At 39.3% G+C, this 24,130-nt stretch overlaps 1 protein-coding gene across 1 annotated transcript in view; it reads left to right on the top strand.

Moving 5' to 3' along the window:
* The first annotated feature begins 1,134 nt into the window (after positions 1-1,134).
* The window catches only part of LOC103263286 (protein FAM135B), an 88,939-nt gene continuing 65,943 nt past the window's right edge, over positions 1,135-24,130 (top strand). The window contains exon 1 of the mRNA XM_008060974.2: positions 1,135-1,263. The gene's annotated coding sequence lies outside the window, so the exon portion shown is untranslated. The remainder of the gene's footprint in view (positions 1,264-24,130) is intronic.

Raw genomic sequence — 24,130 nt, 5'->3', positions numbered from 1 at the left:
GATGACACAAACAAGTAGAAAAATATCCCATGCTCATGGATTGGAAGAATCAACATTGTGGAAGATGTCCATCCTACCTACGGCAATCTACAGATTTAATGCAAAACCCATCAAATTACCAGCAACATTCTTCTCAGACCTAGAAAAAAAAAAAACCCACAGGAATTCATATGGAAACACAAATGACCAAGAATAGCCAAAACAATCCTCAGTAAAAAATCCTCCTCCTCCTCCTCCTCCTCCTCCTCTTCTTCTTCTTCTTTTGAGTTAATGTCTCACTCAGTAGCCCAGGCTGGAGTGCAGTGCCACACTCACTGCCACCCCAGCATCGACCTCCTGGGCTCCGGGGATCCTTCTGCCTCAGCCTTCCAAGTAGCCAGAACTACGGGCATGCACTACCACATCCAGCTAATTTTTGATTTATTGTAGAGACGGGATCTCATCAAGTTGCCTGGGCTGGTCTCAAAATCGCGAACTCAGGCAATTCACTCACCCCAGTCTCCCAAAGTGCTGGGGTTACAGGCTGAGCCACCGAGCCCAGCCTACTTTTCTTCCTAAATGAGTCTTCTTTCCATCCTCTAACTAAATTATAGGGTTGCATCAGCTCACAATCAAGACAAATCAGAAAATATGATTATATTATATTTTATTATATCTGTGATACTTTCAACAACTGCTACTAGCATTTATATACTGCTCCAGACACTGTACTGGAAGCTCTCCCCGGCTTATCCAACGGAATCTTCACAACAACCACATGGTTAAAGTGCTATTACGAACACTTCTGACATAGAAGACAGAGGCAAGGATAGGTTTGAAAACTTGCCCCATATCACACAGTCTATAGGCAGTGCTTAGTATCTCTCATGGGTCTGTTTTTGGCATTTAGGGCAGGTACTTTTTTAGCAAATTGTAGGATGGGTATGATTTTTGACTTCCAAGCTCACATGTCAGTTGTACTCCCTTATCATCAAGATATTCAAAAATTTCACATGCAAATACCCTAGGGGAGCTACTCCTTCTAAATGACTTACTCCCAAGGCTCTATAGCAACACCCTCAAGGTTCCTGAGCTAAAGGCATCATCACTTTCTTTACATCTTTTTTTTTAATCCTCTTTAATTTTCTTCTTTTTAGTTTTACACGTCCAGGAAGAGGCTCCTGGCTTGGTAAAGGCGGCCCAGATACAGGACAAGAACAATCCATCATTTCTCTGGAAAACTTGGTCTTTGGAGCTGGATACTGTAAGCCGACTTCCTCAGAGGTAATGTCCACATGGGCCAGTGGCCCCAAGACTTTTACACTTCACTTTGTAGGGTGTGAGATCTATGAGATTTCTATACTTTCAAATGTCCCCTTTAGAGATTCTTTGATTATTTGTCCCTCCCTCTCACTATTCATTCTTCATTCATCCTTTATTTTTTAAAACCACTGCAACACGTATCAAACATATTTCTAAGGCAAAGCCCTGAGATAGGTGGAGGAAACATAGTCTTCATATGGTACCTTTTATGCATGGTCCCCTGGAAAAATATGGTTCCCTGGAGGTCAGGAGGCTGTGATGTGAAGGGACCTCTCTCAGACTATGTGGTAAAAAGCCTGCTGGCATTAAGCTGTGGCTGGTTTCATAGATTGTCTTCACCTTGAGCATCCGTTTTTCCACTTGTGGCGTGGGATCAATCTCATGCACTTTTCTATATACCTAGTGTTGTCCTAAATGTAAAGTTCCCAGTCCAATACCTGATGCTCACTAGCTGCTCAATAAATATTCACAGTTGTCCTTCTACATGTTTCTTTGTCCCAAGAAGCATCTGTTTTTTGTTTTTTCTCTGATGTGCAGGGCTTTGGCCACACACAGCATTATTCGGTTTATATCTCTCCTGAGTCAGTATATGGTGTGTTTTTATTAGTGACCTGCTCAGAATTAACTAGCCTGTATTATTCAAGGTTCTCTGGAGGAATAGAACCAATAAAATACACACACACACACACACACACACACACACACACACACACACACACACACACACGAAGATATTTATCACAAAGATTTGACTCACATGGTTATGGAAGCTGAGAAGTCCTGAACTCTGCAGTCATCAAGGTGAAGACCCAAGAGAGCAGATGGTGTAGTCCCAGTCCAAACCTGAAATCCTCCGAATTAGGAGAATCAGTGGTATAAATTCCCATCCAAGTCTAAATCCAAAGGCAGGAAAAAAACTGATGTCCTAGATCAAAGACAGTAAAACTAATGTACAACTCCCTATACATCCTCCAGACCTCATTCAGAACCCATCACCACTGTGAACACACTCTGATTTCCTAGGAAGAAATGCTTTCTCCCCAATTCTCTAGGCATCTGTGTCTGTCCCCCACTGGACTTTGAGGAGCTGGAGGTGGAGATCTTATCATTCAGCTCCACATACCTAGGGCCTAGAACCCTGCCTGGCACACATAGTGCTCAAAAACTGTGTATGGAGTGAATGATTAATACATGTGTGTACTCATGCTCATGTAGAAAGCTGAGCAGCAGGAGAATGAAGCCACAAATGCTATTCATTGCTTTTTATGGATGTAGACATAAAGCAAATGGTAGGGGCTGTGGAGTGATGGGCATCTCCATTGACACGTGAGTACTCAACGGGGATGCCCTTGGAGAATTCAGAAACCCTAGATCTACTATGGGGTTGGGTGGAGTGAGACACTTGGTATATCATTTCAATACACCGGACTCTGTTACAAATGACTCATCTGAGCATGATTCAGCTAAATCTCTACCTCTAAGACTGTTGTAAGGTGGTAAAGAGAAGATTCTGGTTTTAAATGCCTACTAGGATAAGTGCTATGTGACTTGGAAGAACTCATCCACTCTTGTAAAAACTCAGTTTTCTCAACTGTGAAATAGGATAACATCTATCTTTTAGGGAAGGTTTCAGGAGTTAATATGTGTAAAAACATTACAGAAATAGACTTAGGCACATGATATAGTATAGTGGAATTTTTGGGGGTTAATTTCTCTTCTTGGCTATTTTTGGGGATATGTGTCAAAGCAGACATTGCTGTCTTTTGCAAGAGTCAGATAAGATGGCTTATTTGTGGGTGCTTAGCTTTGAACTTGCTCATGGAGCTTAGCTCAATGAGTTATTTTCAGGACTTGATTCTTTTCCTGTGTATTTTCCATTTGGGTCCCATCCAATTATGCAGATTCAGTGCTGTGCACCCACCCTGCGCCTTCCCACCAGGCAAGGGCTGCCAAGCAAAGAATGAAATCTACTCCCCCCGACCTCCCCTGGGAGCGCTGTATCCAAATCCCTGAGAAGCCCAGTGCATTAACAAATAACATCAAAATCCACACAGATTGCAGCATCAGCTGGAAGGATTAGAGAACAGGTGTTCCCTTCAAAATAAGCCTTTTCTCACAGAGACATTTGCAAAATTACAGTTTCATAGCAAAATGAGCTGATTGGCATAAAAAATCTTGTGGAGGTGTGGTCAACATGATGTGCCATGTCCCTTTCTCATCAGCCCAGGCCCCTCTCCCCTTGTAGATTCTGGTCTTTCCTGCTTCACTTTTGACATTTAGACCTTCAGATTTAGAGATGGCAAAGCGAAGGATTGTATTCATTCTCCATCCTAAATCAGCAGCTTTGCACTGGGTGAATTATTTACTCTCTTTGACTCATGGCTCATCTGTCAAAGGGGATACTAATGTTAGGCTCACAGCGATGCTGAGAAGATTAAATAAAATAAGCTTAAGGGCTTTGAGCATAGAGCCTGACACACACACACACACACACAAATGCCCAATAAAACCTCCTGCTGATATTATTTTTCTTTCATTTATCCACATAATTAATTCAAATGCTACATCAGCTCCTATATGGTCTTGGGGTTTTGTTCTTGGCTTTGGCTGTTGACCTTGAGCCAACCACTTGCCCTCTCTGGGTTTCAGTTTCCCTAGATGTAGAACGAAAATTGAATGTGATCATCCTAGAGACATTCTCTGCCCTTTCTCTGCTGTTTTTACTATGATATCCCTAACACTGCCCGGTATAGCTGAGAACAATTGGCATATACTTGATGTATTAGTCTAGTGTCTCCAGAGAAATAGAATCAATAGAATATGTATATGTGTGTAGGAGAGATGGTGACATGCTGAGTTAAAACTGTGTGTGTGTGTCCATATATACATATACAATAATATACACACACACGTGTGTGTGTGTATTTGTATAGAGAGAAAAACAGAGAAAACGACAGACATACACAGAGAGAGAGAGAGAGAGAGAGAGAGATTGTCTGACGAGTTTAAAATCTGCGGGGTAGGCTGGCAGGCTGGAGACCCAGGGAAGAGTTGCCATTCAAGTCCAAATGCAATCTGCTGGCAGAATTTCTTCTTCTTTGGGAGAAGTCAGACTTTTCCTATTAAGACGATCAACTGATTGGACAAGGCCCACCCAGTTCATGGAGAGTCATCTGCTTTACTCAAAGTCTAATGATTTAAATGTTAATTTCATCTAAAAGATACCTTCATAGAGACATCTGGGATGTTTGACCAAATATCAGTATTGTGGCCTGGCTAGGTTGACATGTAAAATAACCATCCCACCTGATAAATATTCAGTGTCTAACAGACTCTTATTGAAAATCAAACATCTAGTTACTCAGAGTCAAGAGCATCCTGTCTTCCCCCAGGGAGGCTGCGTATCCTCTTTCTTCTCACGAGCATTCATCCAGAGGGCAAATGGCAACCTGGTGGAGAGACACTGACTGTGGAGCTCTCTCCTTGTCTTCAGAGCTCTGCCTCCTTGAACAGGGACTTCTGTGCATGTGTTCATTTATTCATCTCCTGATCATTTATTTAACCCCTATGTGTGCTAACATTCGTGTGTTACAGTGGCTCAGACAATGAATAAACCTCAGTCCCTCCCCTTAACAGGTCCTGTGAGTTAGTGTGTGGTACAAAGGAATATTTATTGTGTCTATTTCACGTCTTTTGTGACTCCATATGAATTTTAGAATAATCTAAAGAATATAAACTAGTCACAGAAGGACAAATACTTTGATTCCACTCATAGGAGGTATCTAATGTAGTCAAGCTCCTAGAAACAGATAGTATATAATGGTGGTTGACAGGATCTGAGAGAAAAAGTGAGAGAGGTTGCTGTTCAGTGGATGTGAAGTTTCAGTTATGCAAGGTAGGTAAGTTCTGGAAATCTGCTATACACTATTGTGGCTATAGTTAATTCTACATTAGACACTTAAAATTCTGTTGAGAAGGTGGACCTCAAATGAAATGTTCTTACTAGAATTTTTTTGAAGAAATAGAAATGTTATGAGGAAAACATGAAGACACTATTTATTTAAACAAAAATGTTTTTAGTTAAAAACTGTATTTAATCCATTCTACCATTTTAATAATTAAGATGGCAAGTGCTGTTGTGTTCCTCCCATTAAAATATTAAAATTTTTCTTGTAAATGGCTTTTTAAGTTAATACATTCTGTAAAATAAACAGCAAGTTGCTATATTATGTACAAGCTAAGATAGGCTTTTTGTATATGGTGAATTGCATCAATCTGCATATGAATCTAGCATAATTACACAGGACATTTTTTAAAAGATTCTTATTCATCAGTTATGCAAAAGTCTACAGTCTTGCCTCCTTATGCACCAAGCTTTTTGATACTGAAAATTGTCTTGATTCCGTGTCATCTGCCTTCTTCCATCTTACTCAACAGCAATATTTCTAGCCATGATGGGAGATGTGATATGATGAAGATGAGGCAGTCATATCCCTTCCCAGATCATCCAGTGTTCCCTCATTGGGTTCTCAGCATCAAGCAAGGTGCATGACAGACACTCAATAAATACATACTGAGTGAATGCATGATAAGGGAACAGCAGAATGCCAGATTTGGAGTGAGGAAAAACAGGGGAGGGCTAAGGTATTGGCCCCACCCACACTTGCCAGGAGGAGTAATTGTGAGAGCTTAAGTGAGCCAATTAAGCCACTCAATCTCTGTTTCTTCTTCTTTTCTTAATGGGGAGGAAAAGGTTTGTCTGGGACTCAGGGCAGGTAAGTTGCTTTCCTTTGGGGAATCCCCATTTCTCCACCCTCTTCCTTCTCCCTTCGCCATTCCCAACCCTTGGGATCATGTGATGGTGATAGTACAAACCCATCTATTCTTTAACATAAGTGTATCGGCTAAATGTAGTGAGCACTTACTTTTGACTCTATGCCAGATATTTTAATATGCTTCCCCATGGCTTCCTGAATATATTCACATTTTGTAAAACTCTCAGCAAATTGACCAGTGTTAGAAAGCTGTTCTCTGGCAGGGGCTGGGACATGTGCCCAGATATGACTGTATCCTACACTTGCCTTTTGCCCGCTTTGAGTTACTTTTTACCATCTCATATCCTTCTAAACTGTGGGTAAGTGTGGGGGCCATATCTGTCACATTCCACACCTTGTATGGAGCAGTCAGCAACAGGTATATTCTTACTAAATAATAATATTAACATTTGCTTCTTTTTGTAGTTGATGAACTCAAGTCTAAGCTATTCATTGTGTATTCATGGGGACAGTGATTATGTGAAACCCTCAGGTGTGAGGATAGTGTGGCGGTGGTGAATAAGTTTGGCTGGTCCCTACTGTCATGGAATTTACATTTTAGCTAGTTAAATAAAATGATCTTGAAAAAGTAATTTTATGTGAAATTAACATGGAGATGAAAGAAGCAAAGAAGCAAAGCAGATTATAAAACTTTGTATGTGTTTATTAGGAGAAATTTTAAAAAAACAAATAGATTGAAAGTCTTCTTGGGTTTTTGTTGCTGTTGTTATTGTTGTTGTTTTAAGAAACCACCAACTTGGAATATAAAAATGTTTGTTATCAACTCTTGGACTTCTGGTGCTATATAGCAAGAGATTGACTTTAAAAAATATATAGTCCCCAAAGGATCATGTTCCTCAATGCCCAGCTCAGAACAGGACAAGAAAAATAAGGATAATGGTGAACTTCCTCGTAGAAGGTGAACCCAGAGGGCACAGTTTATATAACTCCAAGGAATAGTCTGAGAAGTTCCAACCAGTAGCAGAATTTGTGTCTGACCAAAAATCCTTTCCCGGATCTAGCTAGAGGCCACTGAATTCGCCTGCCTAGCAGAATTTCAGCATTGCTGTAGACCTATGTTTACTACGTGTCTCCTATTTTTCCTCATTTCCCTAATGGGATTGTTTTTGTCAGTTATTTACCTATTTTTCTACTACTGCACATTGTGAAGGGTAGTTAACATATTTTCAGGTAGTTGTTGGACATAAAAGAGACCTAATGTCATACAGACCTAATGTCAATACCACCCCCATCACTCATAAATTCTGAAGTTTGCATATAATATGCAGTGAGTGAATGCGCTTGGGGTTGTTGTTCTTGCAAGTATTCTAGGTGTGGGAAAAAGAATGGACTAGACAGTGGGTGATCAGAATGGCAATGGTGTCAGAGATTGGCTGTATTCCCATTTCATCTTTCCATGCACAGTTGAAGACGTGTTTCTGAGCCTCCCTTGCAGTTAGTAGGGAGACATGTATCTGGACTCTAGCCAGTAGAATACATGTCTTATTTCTTTAAAAATATTTTGTATAACGATATAGGTGCCTCATCCCCTTCCATAGTGCCTTTGAAGGGTGTGTATTAAAGGGGACTGCATCACAAGTTGGAAGAATCCTGGAGCCCCTAGTCCCTGCTTTTCAAAAAGCTGCCCATGAAAGCTGCCTTTGTCACTGTGATAACTCAGCATCTGTATTGTTTTATATCGAGAGTTCAGGGTTATTTTTTACTTCAGCACTGTCCAAACTACTCTGAGTATAACTATGCATCTCTATGGAAAAGTTATCCTAGATAAAGGGCCATATTTCTTAAAGGCTATAAGTCTGATGTCCAAGACCTATTTAGTGTCTGTAGTGTGGTCTTGAGATATCATGTGCCTAGTATGGTTGAGAGTAAGTTGGGCCAGATCATGAAATGTCTCCAATACCAGGCCCAGATATACTTGGTGATAATTCTTTTAGACTGAATTTTTAGTAGGCCCCATGCAGAAGGGGCCAAAGAGGAGGACACAGTAGGGGTAATAGATGGATGGAGCATGTACTACAGTGAACCCCGTGATCCTCCTATCCATGACTTCCCCAATAATAAAGACATCCAGAAACTGACTAAATCACTTTTTAGTGACAATGTTGTCAGTGTCTGTATGAGTATGATGTGCAAATGCACACATGTGTCAATTATGTCTGCAGGAGGGATAAAGCAACCAACACAAGAGCAGCTGTGTTGTTTGTTGATCCCAGGAGCAAAACAACAGGACAGTGCACACCTATTTACCAGATACCCCTGCCTCTCTGCCTTCAGTCTAAAATCTTAGCTAGCCCAGGGAGAGTAGATGGTGCAGACAGATAGCTAGAGAGGATCCTGGATACCAGAGGGACATCAGGGTTTGGTGTTGCAATGAGCTATCCTCTTCCTTTCTTCCTTCAGTTTTCAGGTCTCATGCTACCCTGAGGCCCTGCTTTAGTTAAGAGGAAGAAAAAGAAATTCCAAGGAACAACCTAAAGTTGTGTGGTATACAACATGCACTCTCAGTAAGCTTTCTCAGCTCAGTCTATAAAATCTACCTTCTCAAAAGGAAGTCTAGCCTGGTCAACACATGTCCGTCAAGCTCTACAGCCTCTAAACTCGCAGTACATTGTTTAACCTAGACATAGACATCAGAAGTCCAACAAATTTGCACTGTTTAATAGCTCATTAGTGGTAAACAACCTTGAACATGGTATCAGGCCACAAGCATAGAGCACCTGTCCCTGGAGCTGCCCCCACAGTTGAAAGTGATGCAATAGTCATTAACCATGAGTTCATATCAAAATATCCTGAGGAGTCTTTTTTCATAATACGCATATGTGAGCCCTACCCCTGATTCAGCATAGCTTGAGTGACATTTAGATAGCAGGATTTGAAAAAATCTCCCTAGGTGATTCTGATGTATACTTCCAATTGAGATCTCCTGGAATGATCCAAAACATACAGACTTTGGAATTGGATACTTGGATCAAACTGAGAGTCTTTCACTCTTGTCCTTGATCTCATCATTTAACCTCTTTGAGCTTGAGACAAAGCACACAAAAAGTGTCCAATGCAGGTTCAGAACTCAGCAACATCTGTGGCACAACTAGGAATTTTTCAATGTGTCTCTGAAGAAACCAGCAAAGGCCATAAGGTATATACTTCTGCATATTCAATTAGATTGTATTGACTGCACAATTAAGGCTTTCCTGCAGGGACACGATAATGGGGAGTTATTTTTCCATGAGTATAAAGCGTCAGTTATGCAAGATGAATATGTTCTAGATATCTACTCTATGACATAGTGCCTAGAGTTAATGATACTGTATTGTGCACTTAAAAATTTGTTGAGAGGACAGATCTCATGTTAAGTGGTCTTACCAAACAACAACAAACAGACAAACAAAACAAAATGCACCAGAGAGACAAAAGGAAACTTTTGAAGGTGATGATTTTATGTAGTACTTTGATTGTGGTGATGGTTTCATGAGTGTATACATATGTGCAGACTCAATAAACTATATACATTAAACATATGCAATTTTTTGTATATCATTTATTCCTCAATAAAGCTGTTAAAAGTAAAAATAATTTTAAAATGGTGACCAGGCTCTCATAGGATATGACACAGGAGCAATAGTATGCCTGGAGTTTTAGGGAATGAAGCAAGATATTCTGGATCCAAAGCAGGATCCAGGGCTGGAGAGGGAAATATTCAGGGATGTTCATGCTACCGTGCATGGCATCATTGTCATCTGTCTGGGCTGTCCTTGCTTCACTGATTTCTCTTGTTTTTACTTATTTCCCTCCTCTACTCCCTCATAGCTGATTTTCTCCCTGTTGCCCAGAACATATCTCAAAGGAAGAGAGTAGGTTTATTTGGACAAAGATGAACATTCCTATTTGAGCAAAGATTCTAGCAATGACTATGTCAAAGGTCGCTGGACATCCTAGGGATGGACTGCCCTTAAGTCACATGTCTGCCCTAGTCTGATCAGTTGTGAATGTTGGAGGTGAGGCCATAGAGAGGAGAATATACCCTCCCTGCTAAAGATAGGGGAATTTGTCATGAAGCATGCTCTGGAGAGACCAGGCTCCACACAGAAAACCTTGATTTAACCAGGCTCTGCCAATCCACAGAACCTTGGCACATTCTGCACCCACTTCCTGAACAATCTGCACTCTTACCTTGTTCACTCTTCAGATCAGTTTAAAGTTTGATTACTTGGGGTTCGTTGGAGAAGCCTTTTCATACACCTAGGTTGGGTTTCTTTATGGTATGATGCCACAGAATTCTGTTCCTTTCCTTAGGGGCACTAGTCTCAGTTTACAACACTGACTATAAGTTTTATGAGGGTATGTGTCATTGAAATTTTTGCTCATCACACTATCTCCTGAATCTGTCATAATGATCAACACAAAGGAATGCTCAATATTTGCAGAATGAGTGAAAAAAGAACACACACACACACACACACACACACACACACACAATTTTATGTGTCTGGGGAATTGGATTTGTTTTTTTAGAACTTTGAGGTAGTTTATCTGTCCATGGGAAAGTCATCGACCTCTAACACTTGATTCAAATACCACTTCTTTGCTAAAACTTCCACTCCTTTCCAAAATAAGCATGAATCCAGGCCCCCATAGGCCCCCATGGAACAATCATACACTTCTATTATAACTGGCATTTCCTCCTCCTTCCTGTGTACAGAGTGCACAGATAACCTTCACCAGAATTATGTACAACCCAGTTGCTGTGAGTGTTGGTGTTGAAGGTTCAGAACTTTATCAACTCCTGCTCACAACAACTCACAACTCAGGACTTCCTGAAAAACTGGGTGTAGAAGACTGATCCCCCTTACCTCAAGTTTAGCTCAACTCATGTAATTCACACCCCAGTGCTTTTTTCAAGCGATAAGTATAAGCTGGACTCCCGTGCAAACACGTCCTTGCTAAGCTCCCTCTCCGACCTATTATGGTCTCTCAGTTTGATACTTTTCTTCTCAGTGCATGGTCTTTATGTGCACCTGAATCTCTGTATCTGACTGTACTTCTAGGCCTTTTGAACTATAAGAGTGTAGATGTCTTTTCTCTGCCCAGACCCTACACACACACACACACACACACACACACACACACACACACACACCCCTAAGTATTGAAAACTATTGAACAAATTTCTGCAATAACAGTGCATAATTACTTGAGCAAAGTATGTGTTTGTTACTGTTGAATACTAAATGAACCTCAAGTCTATACCCCCCAACCCACACCCATGGGTCCCTAAGAACATCTGCTCCTTCACACCACTTTTTTATCAGCTGCCTCCTATGCCTGGGGACACTTCTGGATCCTCTTTTTCTTACCAATTCCTATTTCCCCCTCAGGAGTCCACACAGGTGTTCTTTCCTTCCAAATTTGATCCCACTTCTCACTTTCTTGCTGACTCCTGACTGAGTTAGGGAACACTTCTCTGGGACCCAAATATATTGTTCACTCCGACCATTGCAACCATTATGGTTCATTGTCTTTGCTTGTTTTCTTGCCTTCTCTTGCTAGATATTGCGTTCCTAGATTACAAGTATTGGAGGAAGTAATTTTCTTTCAATGTGCATTTGCAAGGCAACAGGTGCCTCATAAATTTTGCCTAGGTGAATAGCCATCACCACATGGCTTTTATTATTCTCTCCTGTTTTACCTCAAGATAAACCTTCAAGGGAGAGATCACCATTCACATATTGGAAACAAGAAAACTAAGGCTCAGAGAAAAGAACTAACTGGTCCCAAGTGACACAAGTAGAAAAGATAAAGAAGAAAAACCAGTGTGGCAGACTCTCTCTAACATCTGTGCATCTAATCTTGGAATATGCACATAAAAAGGGCCTAGTACACAGTGTGAGCAACCTCATGTCCCCAGCAGCGGCCTCCCACACAGTCAAGCCTTGTCCATGCCATTGTCTCACACTCACCTGCATCTTGTACAAAATGTGTCTTTCTCCTAAATATAACAGAAATGCTTCCTGGGCCTGCCTGTACTCTTAATTGCCCCAGTTGAGAAAATATGAACAGTTATATAAGAATCACTCTTCACTGAACAGTTAAAGGCATGTCATGAGTTACTTTATAGAATTTTTTTTTTTAGAATTTTTTTTTTCGTGACTTTAAGGAAAGTCCTAGTCTTGGAGTAAGAATATCTTTATTTATTTATTTATTTATTTGTAGAGATGAGGTCTTGCTATATGTCCTAGGCTGGTCTTGACCTCCTGGTTTCAAGCAATCCTTCCATCTGAACCTCCTAAAATGCTGAGATTGAGCCACTTTGCCCAGTAGGAAACTTATATTTAAAATGAATTCTGCTACTTACTAGCCTTTGTCCTAGAGTTTTTTGGGGTTTTTTTGTACTGAACCCCTTGATATTTAGTATCGTCTAGTCATTAAAATAACAGTAACACTTGTCATTTTCTTCATCAACATATTCAGTAACTTTTGGCCACCTTGCTATATTCAATAGACTGTGTGACCACTGGTAAAACTACAGTGAATAAACAGTTGCCATTCTGCCTTCATGAATAGACAGGCAGACATGGATTGTGATGGAAGGGTTTTTCTTTGAGAGGGATATAGATTAAATACATAACTATATCAGCAAGTTTTAAATTGTTATAAGAGTTTTGAAGCAGTTTAACAGGTGATTGCTACTGTTCTCTCTTTACTATCATGCCATTTTTGTCCTTTATTCTTTCACTACCTGCCCCTATCCCTAGGTCTGTATTATCCTCTCTCCAGGAATCTCTGCCCTGTCAGTTAATCCCCTTATCTCTCTGATCTCTTTGTTATCTTCCTGCTTCTGCCCCTTTCTCAGCTCTCCTTCTGTCTCTCTCTCTACCTCTTCCTTTTCCTCTTCCATGTCTTTACCTCCCACTCTCCACCTCACTTTCTTTTCTTCACTGTAGCTATATTTGCTGAGAAATCTCTATCATGGGTGCCATTTCAGAATCAGTTTCTATTGATTTATTTTTTTTCCTTGAATATATGTTGTATTTTTCTATTTCTTAATATGTCTAGTAGTTTTGATTCAATGCTAGGCATTGTGATTGATCTTTTCTCAATAAGTACTGAATGTGTATGTGTATGGATGAGTATATGGACACACAGATGCATTCTTTAGCTTTGTAATGAGATATAATTACTTAGAATTCATGTGATATTATCAAGCCTTGCTTTTTAAGATTTGTTAGATGAGATTACAGTAGCTTTTAGTCTAGGGCTAATTTTACCCAGTGACTGAGACAATGTTCTTCTGAATTTTCAGTATTCCATGAATTGTGAGGTTTTTCATTCTGGTTTGTGGGTCTACCAGTTATTTTTAGTCGTGTTTGAGCACTAGAAATTGTTTCCTCAGATTTCCTTTCCAGTATGCTGTCCTGTGAACTCTGGCTCCCCTAGATTCCCTATATTCTACATTCTATTTTTCAAATCAGTGAATGTGCCAAGATTTTTCTGAGTTTCATTATCCTGCATCATGGCCCAGCAACTCTCTCCAAGGAATATATTAGAGCAAACAATAGTAGGGTTCACTTCATTTTTAGTCTATGCAACCTGATATCCAAAATTGGAAAAACATTGTTTTGCATATTTTGTCTTAATTTGAGTTATCTCAGATGGGCGAGTAAATGTGGTCTCTGTTTTTCCTTGTTGATTGAAGAAGTAGTCCTACTTTCCTTATTCTCCTATTCAAATGTTACTTTTGAATATTTATATATGTGCAGCTACTTGTTGTTGTTTTAGTTCCTATTTTCTTATAATCCATAAGCTGAAATTTATACTGTAAATTTGAACACAGGACTTTAAAATAGTTTTGGGGGAACCCTTTATGATAATGTAGCTATTTTCATCATCATCACCACCATTCTCCTCCTCCTCATCACTTCACTATCATTATCAATATTTACTTAGAACTTACAATGTGCAAGATATACTTCTTTACATTTATTTATTCATTTAATTATGATGTCAATCTGTGGGACAGACTATTCATAATCTCATTTTTGAGATGAAGACATCGAAGCACAGTCATCTCAAAAAATCAGCAATTCACAAGGTAGGATACAATCCCAGGCAGTACCACCCCAGAGACTTCAGGCTCAACAACTAAATGCTTCTCACTAGCAGTTGACCTTAGTAGGACCTTTCCAAGGTGCCCCAGGGGAAAGGGAGACGCTCCAGCTGCTGATTGGAGTGACATTTGAATTACATTTGCCTAGGACTCTAAAGAAACAAAAGGTTTGTCCTAGAGTCTGGGCTGGAAGTATGACTCAGCCATGTCTGAGAGAGTTCTTGTTATCACCCTTGGGAAATCCAAGCATTTCAAACTATGTGCTTGCTTTAGGACCTACAGTGGGCACCATGGACTCTAGACCCAGACTGATTATGTTCTACTCTTCATTCTGCCACTTTCTGCACATGCATGAGTGTGTGTGTGTGGTGTGTGTGTATTATGAATTTAGGCAAATCATCCTCTCTGTGCCTGAGTTAAAGTCCTTTGTAAAATAGAAATAATATTAATAAGAACAATTAATATGTTTGGGGTCAAAAGTAAATAAGTTCATATATTAAAGCACATAAGAGAGTGCAGGGCACAAGGTCAGCCTTCCATAGCTGTTATACATGAATAGGTGATTAACTGCTTATCACAAACACATGCATATCTATCCCTGTGTCCACTAAGGCATGAGTTCCTAAAGGAAACCAGAAGAGAAGAGGAACACCCTTGGAGTGATCTCACAGACCCATGCCTGTGACAACAGAAAATGGGAGAGGGAAGTAAAGAGTGAGAGTCATTAAACAAGTCTGGGTGAGGAAGAGAAAAAATTCAAGGATGACTCTGGTTTTCTGTTTTGACTAATTGAGACATAGTAGGCCTTACCCATTTGTTTTCTTAAACCATGCTTCTTTGGTATTTTCTCAATCTCCATCTCAAATATTTACTCAGATGTTATGGTCCTTACTGTATCATTACTGAGTAGTCTTCAGGAGTTCACTAAGGTTCTGGGCATTCACTTGTATGTCGTGTACTTTTGTAAAATGACTAAAGGCAGTAAATCCACCACTATGATGAAAGTTGTCAAGGACAGGTTTCAGGCTTAGCAATTCTAGAAATCACAGGAGAGTTGGGAGTTGGGATCTTTCCCCCCAAATATCAGCCTGTACTTCCCCTCAGGTTCCTCTTCTTTTCTCTCTGGAAAAATAGACACGACCAAATGGGTATTTCAAACCCTACACTTTCTATCGCCCATGTTATGCATAATTGAACATATTTTATAGTTTCTTTCATCTTGAAAAATCACTTTTCAAATATTGAAATAATAAAAGATCCATCTAGGAACAGTAGTGCAGATATTACCTTCTGTTCCCATGGAGACCAAATTACTAGTGTTCAGCTGTGCGGTTATTAATGGCAGTTGCAGATACAATGCACACTGGGTTAGCCTGGTAAGTAAGCAAATGATATTTATCATCACCTGCAAATGTGTTTGACTCATTTCAACTTATGTTTATTGTTGGGATTTTAGAAATGGTTTTACTTTCTAGTTTGGTTCAATTTAATTTTCTTGAAAGGCATATTTGCTCATACCAGTTAAGCAGTTTCTTGGCTGTGTTGCCTAGTCTTTAGAGACACCATTTAAATCATAAATGTGTGTGTGTGTATGTATGTATGTATGTATGTATGCATGCATGCAGAAAGGTGGTTCAGGGCATTGGACAGGGCCTCTAGAGTGTAAATTTGGTGGCCGCAGCACACTTCAGAAGGCAAGAAATCCACCAGGTATGGCAGCTCATGCCAATAATCCCAGCATTTTGGGAGGTGGAGGCAAGATAATTGCCTGAACCCAGGGGTTCAAGACCTGCCTGGGCAATTGCGAAACCTCATCTTTACAATAAATCAAAAAATTAGCCGGACGTGGTGTCATGCACCTGTAGTTCCAGCTACTTGTAAGGTTGAGGTGGAAGGGTCGCCTGAGCCTAGCAGGTGGAGGCTGTCTTGGCCATGAGAGTGCCATGGCACAACAGCCTGGGTGACAGAGTGAGACTCCAACTCAAAAGAAAAAAAAAAGAAGAAGAAGGCAAGAAATTCAGTAGTCAGGAAAAAAGAAAAGAAGAAAGGCATTTTTAAAGCAAGTAATCTGTGCTATATACAGTGTTTGATTTTTCTTTTGCGGGGGGAGGGTGGAGTCTCACTCAGTCGCCCAGATTGCAGTGCAGTGGCACACTCACGGCCACCACAGCCTCAATCTGCTGGGCTCAGGTGATCCTTCCACCTCAGCCTTCCAAGTACCTGGAACCACAGATGTCCACCACCACTTCTGGCTAATTTTTTTTGGTTTATTGCAGAGACAAGGTCTCGCCAAGTTGTCCAGGCTAGTCTTGAACCCCTGGGCTTGAGAAATCCTCTCACCTGGGTCTCCCAAAGTGCTTGGATTACAGGCTTGAGCCACTGTGCCCAGTCACAGTGTTTGATTTTTGCAAACATAATCACTTCTAACTTTTCTAACATCTATGAACATTTCTAAGTATGAGCCCCATTCTACAAATGTAAAATGAACGATCTGAGAAGCCAGGCATCTTTTCTAAAGGCAGTTGTTTGAGCTCAAATTCTAACTTCCTCGTATAATTCTGAAATATTTTGCTCTCTTCTGTGTATTGCACAAAGTGAATTTGTGATTTTGAGCAGAACGTATCACTAGCCCCATGGACTTTCATCATGGTTAGTGTATTTAGAGTGTTTGACATCTGGTAAATATTGAATAAATAGTACCTTTTTTCTCCTTTTTGCTCCTCCTGCTTTGATTTTTTCCTCATTTTTTAGCATCGCTACAGTTTGAAGTAATAGAAGTAAAATTATTACTCTGTTCAAGTGAACAGACAATTTTTGGTTAACTCAAGAACTACATTTGCATGGATTTAGCTTTCATTTTCCCCCAGCGTCTCATCTCTCACACATTTGAAAGTGACCTGAGTTACCATATTTCCATAAATACTAAATTTTCACCCATTAAAGTCTACCAATTATTCTTAGTATGAAGGGGTGGGAATTTAATATGACTTTCATCATAGTCTCATTGTTTGGGAAAGAGAATTTTTGCTACAAAAATTAGAATTTCTTAAATGTATAAGCTTGCCTAGAAGAAACCCTCAAGTTTCTTGTCTTCTTCCCATGGCTGTTTTACAATAATATTCAACTTCTTCTTTCCCATTTTATATTTATCACTACAAAAGCTACATGAAGAAAGGGACTATGTACTTAAACAGTGAAATACTTCCAGTGCTTTCGAATAGGAGGAGATTCACTGAATATTGTGGTGTAAACAAATGGAGGAGAGAACAAATGAATAGTTTGATGAGGAAGGTCAGAGGCAAGGGTTGTCTTATCGAAGATGACAATATTATAATTCCAAGTCAGTTCTTCCAACTTTTAAGCTAAGAGCTCTTTGAACTATACCGTTTTGTTATCTAGATATGCCTATCCAGCCAAATGTGGGTAATTTTAGTGATAAAGCACATTCTTTCATTTAGTTCCAATTTAAAGAATGGTAAATTGTGGACACAATTGCCAGATTCTTGTCCTAAATGGGGTTGCTTGTCAGGTGTTAGATGATGATTAATGATAATGATGATGATGATGATGCTTATGTTGATCATATTAATGATAGCCAACACTTACATAGATGATCCCATATAACCCTCACAATTATGAAGTGGATATTATTATGCTATCACATGCATCAAGAAACTGAAGCAACAAGAATTTGTGTTATTTGCCCAAGATGATACAATGTAAAGTGAAGAAGCTGGTGGAATCCATAGCCCAAGGTCCTGGGAGGGCTTTGCAGCCTACTAGTCATGTGTCTTAATGCTTCAGTTTCCCCCTTTTATGATGGTTAGGGTTGTAGCTCTCTTCCAAGAATATAGTTTATGCTATATGAACTGCTTGCAAAGACTACCAGGTCAGAGTTTTCTGTGAGCGATTCAGAATTTAGGAAGCAATTTCTCATCCTCCGATATATATTCCATCACCAGCTGTTTAGCTTGGTATAGAAATAGCTGTGTTTTCAAGTCCCATTTTCTTCACAAACATATCAGGTCACTCGGTATTTAATGCTCTAATGAGTGAGAAAGGACGCACATCATATAATTTATTTCTTGTAACTTATCCTTGACTATCTTTTAGAATCCAGAACAAATGTTGCTTGCTTAGAAAGGTATTACCTGGCAACCCTTACCTACATCCTTTTCCTTTCTCTCTCAGTGCAGTGCCTATCTCACTGCAGATAGTTGTCTTTACTACAGACTGAAGGCTCTATGAGAGAAGACATGTCTGTCTTCATGCTGCAACCGTCATCATCAGTGGACACCTGGAACTCAATAAATAGCATGGAAAAGAATTTTATTTAAATTATTCTGAAAAAATTACCCTTGATTATATATGCCCTCTTTTGTTTAATCATTCCCCCGCAATGGTGCTAAATGTCATTGATAGCATCGCCATAAACATTTTTGTCATAGTCATTGATGTTTCAATTGACAACTAGCAACTCGCTGCCACCATTCCATCCAGACTTTCTGTTTCTGGAGCAAGCATGGCAGTGAAACCCTATTGGAACCAAGCCTTCAGATTTTTCCAGATGCAGACAAATTCCTTGTCTGTAGATGTAGTAGCATGATGACTGTACTGTTCATTTTAACATAGTCTACTCCACTGTTTTATATTGGAAATTAATCTCATTCCTGACTCTTGTTGTCCCTTCTGCCTCATTGATGGCTTTCTCTTGGTAACACAGGGTATCCTGTTCCATACTGATCTCGTTCTCTTTCCCGGGAGAATTTTCAAGGAAATCTATGCTTGCTCGTGGCTGCCTGAATGCCTGCTGGGGGCTTTGGGGAATACTGTAACTTTTGCTTGGCATCATTTATAGAATCTGAGCCATTCTTTTGGTAGGGCATGGGGTGGAAAAAGAGTCTTGAGCCCATGCAGACTTCCTAAGGTGTCTAGGTTGCACTTTCTGAGAATTATCTTGGATGCATCAAGTAATGCAACAGGATTTGGGAGTTTTATAATGTTCTCTCTGTCCCAAAACACTTTAACCCTTTTGTTTTATTTAATATGTATAGCAACACCTCTGCAATGTGTTGACCTCTATTATAAAATGGGAACCAGAGGCCCAGAGAGAGAAAGTGATTTGTGTGAAATTGTCCATCTGAAAAGGTTGGATACTGGAACGACTCCAAGTCTAATGTTCTGTTGGCTACATAACAGTTGTCTCCAATGATCATGGCAAGTGAATTTAGAGAGATATAAAAACTATGGTCCTATGGCTTATGTTCAGATCAGAGTCCAGACTTTCAATTAATTAATATAATAATGTTAGTTAAATATTTTAAGCTTTTATTGCTTTCTAGCCCCTATAGTAAGCCTTTGCACACATTATCTGATTTACTCTTTATTAGCACTCTGTAAGGAAGGTATTAGCATTTTCCTTGTTTTGTGAATAAGGAAACTTTGGCACAGAGAGATAAGAAATTATTGTACAGTCTGGAAGATTGTGAATGGTGATGCTAAGATTTGAGCCCAGACTGTTATTCATTCTCTCTCTCTCTGTCTCCATATACATACATATATATATATATGTGTGTATATATATGTATTTGTGTGTGTGTGTGTGTGTGTGTGTTGGAGTCTCATTCTGACACCCAGGCAGGAGTACAGTGGCATGCTTGGCATGCTCACGGCCACCCCAGCGTCTACCTGCTGGGCTCCAGCAATCCTTCCGCCTCAGCCTTCCAAGTAGTCAGAACTACAGCCGCATGCTATCATGCCCAGCTAATTTTTGATTTATTGTAGAGACGAGGTCTCACCAAGTTGCCTGGGCTGGTCTCGAACCTGTGGACTCAGGCTATACTCTATATATTTAATCTTAACCATCACATCTGCTCAGCTGGGTCATCTTCCTGGTACCTAAAGCTTTTTTAAAAAAATATGTTTTGTTTATTTAAGTGAGTCACCAGAAACCTCAGGATCATTCTCAATCTCTTCTTCTCTCTTATAGCCACAACAGTGACTGGTTCCTACAAACTCTAAATATCGTTGTTTTTGTGCCTCTTTCCCTTCCTCTTCCACTGACTAAATGTAGGTTAAAATCAATTGCTTCTTATCTAGATGTACACAGATCTCAACTTGCTGCTTTTCTTCTGATCCTCTTCCCTCTGCTCCATCTTCACCAAAGGATAATTTGATGGGAGAAACTTCAAATTTATCATCATGACAAACAAGAGTGACCTTCATATTGCCTTATGCCTTTAAGTCTAAACTCACCTTCACCTTATCCCTTTATGTGCGTCTGCTAAAATCATATCCATTTGATTTTTCACGGCTACCAAAGGTTTTCCTTTAAATGTGCCTTTACCTATACAACTGGAATTTTCTTCCTCCTGTCTATCTGGCTATTTATTTTATATGGTAGGGTCATTTTTTTTGCAAGGCATTTGTTTTAACTGACCTCAGAATAATGCAGAAGTCTTTCTTTGTGCTGCAATAGCACAGATAGAATTTGTGCATAAATTTATCATAGCACTTACAAAAACTGCTGTAATAACTCATCTATGTGCTGCCTCACATGCTAGACTACAGGGGTCTTGAATCTAGAAGTCATATACAACTGATCTTTTCATTTCCTAACAGAGCTCCGCCTGATGCCTAGCCCAGAAACAAGGCCCAATAAATGATTCTTGATTAAATGCATATGTGTACTATGCTAAGCATACTGTGTGTATAGTCTACTTAATTTTAAAATGTGGCTATTCATAATAATACTAACCATAGTTAAGACTGAAAACATCTGAAACTCTTCTTGATGGACATGTCTCTTGCTTTGGTATACAAGTCATGATAAAAGTAGTTTTTTGAGTCAGGGAATGGCAGAGTAGTTCCCAAAAGGAGATAAACTCATTTACTGGGATCTCTGTTGAGAAACACCTGGCCATCTATGACATGAATTTGGCAAGTTGAAGGTATAGAGTACAGAGGCAGCCAGGTTGGGATGGGAGACTGTTTCAGGGACCGAGCAGGCTGGTTTTGAAGAGACTAAAGTCAGGGCTAATGAGAAACCACAGAAGCACGCTTTGGTTCCTGGGCTGAAAAGGCCTCCACAATGACACTATCCATAATAGACCCCACGTGATATCATGGTATAGAAACAGCTATGCTTTCCAACTCCCATTCTGTTCACAAACATATTAGGGTGTGTGAAATGTTACTTTGAGTCCAGTGGTGGCAGACTTGCAGCCACAAATCTTCAGGGATATTCCTCCTGAATGCCAACTTGGCGCTATCCTCTAGGTGGGTTCCAATCCAGTGAAGCTTCTTGCTTCCTCTCTACTCCTAAGTGAGTTAACTGCACCTTTCCTCCTTTATGAAACCTCCCAGTCCATTCCCATTCGTTTCACCTCTTACAACCTTCTGTTACCTAAACCATACACAGAAATATGCAAAGGATATAAACTTCCTCCACATTTGATCTTTAACAAGCTAATATTCTATCTCTAAAGGATGTTTCTGCCAGATCCGGGAGCCAAGTCTTAAAGCAACGAAAGGCTTCAATTAAAGCAAGAGGGAATTATGAAAACAACACATGGAATCTAACCATCTTCTCCTCGTTCCTCCATCTGTCTGACTCCTATAACTCTTACTATATATATATATATATATATATATATATATGGTTTTTTTTTTTTAAATGGGGGTCTCACTATGTTGCCCAGGCTGGTATGGAGTGACTTTTCACAAATGTGATCATAACTCATAACAGCCTCAAAATCCTGGGCTCAAGGTAATCCTTACCCCTCAGCCTTTTGAGTCCCTGGGTCTACAGGTCTGTAATTCTTGAGTGTGGCCTAATTAAGAGGGAAAAAGTGATGACGTGCTATTGACATTATGATGGTATTAACAAAAATCATAGAATTAACTATGATGATAATTATAATTATTAATTCATTGTGGCTACTATTTATTGAGTTATTATATGGTGTATTTAATACTATACACAGAAATATGCAAAGGAGATCAACTTAATACATAACAGTTGTTTGATTTACTATATAATTCAGTCTTGTCACCAATTTTATGCACTAAGTGTTGTCTCATTCTAAAATTGTTTTAATAGATATATTCAGCATTTTCACATGAGAAGTGGAGGTTTCAGGAGCCACATCTCTTGCTCACAATCTCACGGTTTACAATTTTCACCCTGGGGATGGAGTCTTTGATTATTTCACTCAACACACAATGTCTCACATTTTTAAAATATCACACATAACAAATGTTTGGTAATTATTAAGAGACATATGTACATCTGATTAAATTGGAAAAGGACATTTTTTCCTTTAAATCAAACCTTCCTTCAAGCAAGACTGTAAAAATAAAGATATTCATCAGAAAGGTGTTTGTGGTTTTATGATGATCTGACAACTAAATTGCTTGTTCAGTTTGAGTTGTGTAATGTTGTTCCCAATTAGATTAAATATTAAGAATCCAATTTGCCAACTGCTAACAAAATTGCTGAACGTTGCACACAGTCAGGGGAATTGCTTTTAATGAAGAACAAATGGAAGTAAAACACTAGAAAATAAATGTGCCAAAGCTATAAATGTTTTAATAGATAGATTTGGCATTTTCAGATGTGGATTGTTAAGTGTTTCTACACTGGATTGATATATTGACTTCAGCCACCTTAATTAAAGAACGATTATCTGCAGAGTTATTATTGTTAATAGACGCCATTGTGAGATGGGCTATGCACATTGTTTGAGAACTCTGTCTACAATCCTGAAAAACAAAAGAAAGAGGGGCAAGTGTGTTGGGAAGACTGAGGAAATAGGGTTCTAGTTCTTTTTCTATCTATGTCTCAGTCGCTTCAGCAGAGGGAAATAGGAACAGCATTTGTACGGTGCAATTGCCAATGTAATCTAGCATTGTCGCTTTACCAGATGAGCCCTCTGAATTGTCCTTTCTCTGCACTTCAGAACTCTATCTGAGGATCATTGCTTCTCCCACACCTGCAATCTGGACTGCATGCCTTTCTTCTGTGTCCTCCTAATACAAATACCTATTTTTTCTTACCAGGTGTCCATCCTTTGCCATACTCTCTTTTAAGCATCTTGCCTAAATTACCTGCCTTAGTTCTCCTCACAACGTTGTTCATAGGCAATTGCTATTATTGATTTTTTTTTGTATTGATTTTTTTTTTGTAGTGGCAATAAGGGATCACAGGTACACTGCAGATATATATATATATATATATATATATATATATATATATATATATATATATGCCATATAGAAGGAGCTCATAGAATCAACAGATTACTAGCAATAAACGCAGACAACATTAAATACAAGTCAAATGCCCTAGTCTCAATTAAAAAGTATTGCCATTTAATATAAATATCGTCACTTCAGTGGCCATATGTTTAGCAATTCCATCTTAAGCCCTATGCAAATGCAGCTACTAAAACTGTACAGTGATATTTGAATGCATCACGGTCTACATGATCCAAATTTTACTTAAAATGTTTTAGATTATTTTTAGTTTATTAATTTTGATACTTTTTAAAGGAAACTCTTGATTCCTAACATTGCCTGAGAGATCTCCCACTCTCTCCCTGTAGCCACAAAACAAGGCTAAAAGTGCTACATACCTTACAGAGTTGATTTAAAATCTCTAAGTAACTATGATTTATAATGCAATACTATTATTTGGTTACTATGATATCTGTAGTTATTTCAATAAAAGCCAGACACACTTTGAGCTAGTTTTCCATAGAACTAAACATTCTAATATGATAAGGTCCATTAAGTGGGCTTCCATGTGGCTTAATAATCCCTCAGAACAGTCTGGTCTGTTTTCTGTAGGGGACAAGAGGGAACCAGCATAATCACTGAGCATCATTTC

Source organism: Carlito syrichta, unplaced genomic scaffold, assembly GCF_000164805.1.
Source record: "Carlito syrichta isolate Samal-C Ts95f unplaced genomic scaffold, Tarsius_syrichta-2.0.1 Scaffold304786, whole genome shotgun sequence".
NCBI classification, from domain to species: Eukaryota; Metazoa; Chordata; class Mammalia; order Primates; family Tarsiidae; genus Carlito; species Carlito syrichta.
Note: the sequence above shows the minus strand (reverse complement) of the source record. Positions and strands in the feature narration are given on the sequence as shown.